The following is a 1,415-nucleotide window of genomic DNA, read 5'->3' as shown; positions in this document are numbered from 1 at the left end:
TCCACCACCCCTGACCTTCTCCCCTTCCAACCCCGCGCCGTCGGATCCCCGCCCCACCACCCCGCCGCGCCGGATCCATGCCCCGCAGGACACCCGCGACGCCCCGCCGCCGGATCCAGCCCCTCCGGTCCGCCCCCTCCGGCCAGCACCACTGCCTCCTTCCCATCCATGGCGATCGCCCCGCCACAGCAACCTCTCCCTGTGTTGGATCCGGTGGGATCCGCCTCCATCGCGTCCCGCCTGGACCCCCGCCGCTGCGGCCGGGGCAGCTCCCCCGTTCGACCTCCTCCCCATCCTGGACTTGACGGCTGATAGGTCCAGGTCGCTCATGCCTCCGGTGGCTCCTGGGCGAGAGGACTCTCTGCAGTTCGGTGGCGCTCGTGGTGCAGCTCGGTGGCAGTGCAGCTCGATGGCGCCCGTGCGTGCAGTGCATTCGGTGAGTGCATACGTTTCAGTGCATCTCATGTTGACCCCGACCACCATCCTCCATCGCCGTCCGTCTCATGCTGCCCCTCCTGACCGCGCGCCCCTGGATCCGGGCAACCAGGCCTGTGCGCCATGCCACGCGCGGCCCGCTGGACTTCGACCGCTGGGGGTGTGGTGGTGGTGGGCTGCAACTTCATCTCCCTTATGCCTGCAGGTGCCGCCATGGGCATCTCAATCTTGTCTCCCATCACAGGCATTCAGTTGAGGATAGGGCGCCGCCGGCTTGCAGTTCGCTTGGTTCCCCACGCTGTGGTGCGGTGCGTCACCGTCGCTCTATTGCACTTTGGGACCTTCTTTTTCTTCAGATTTTGCTTGTCTGCAGTTCGCCTATGATCTTGGTGCGGTGCCGTGGATGTGCCAGCGGCCGCTCTCTGTGTGGTTGGCCACGCTGTCCTTTGCAGATCGCTGGAGTGAGAGAGGAGGTGCTCTACATGGCGTGTTGCAGTTCCTGGTGCCACTCTAGTGCAGCTCGGTTTGTGCAAAAAAGTGGAGTTCTTTTTTTGTTGTTGTAGTAGTTCCTCGTCATTGTAATTTGTGTGTGTTTGTACTATGGATTAAAAAGAGGATCACTGTAGTTCGTTCGCCCCGGCTCGTAGTCCAGATATGTACAGATCGCATCTCTCTCGGAAATATTCATTGAAGAAAACAACAAAAAAATTGTTTAGGTGCAGCTCACTTGTTTCATTGCCGCAGTGATCTTCTCTCTCCCAGTGGTTCACTATGTTGCCGAGTGCAAAAACAAATTGGAAAAGTTGATTTTTTTAATGCAGCTCACTCTGTTGTTGTGTGCAGTAGAAAGAATATTGGAAAAAGAAAAATTGATGCAGTGCACTCACCTCGTCCCTGCAGTACCAACGCTCGACACGAAGTGCACTCCACCACGTTTGGAAAAATTTACGTCCCACAAAAAAAACCATGTAGTGCACTTG

This window comes from Triticum aestivum, chromosome 3A (genome assembly GCF_018294505.1).
Source record: "Triticum aestivum cultivar Chinese Spring chromosome 3A, IWGSC CS RefSeq v2.1, whole genome shotgun sequence".
Taxonomy (NCBI): Eukaryota; Viridiplantae; Streptophyta; class Magnoliopsida; order Poales; family Poaceae; genus Triticum; species Triticum aestivum.
Note: the sequence above shows the minus strand (reverse complement) of the source record.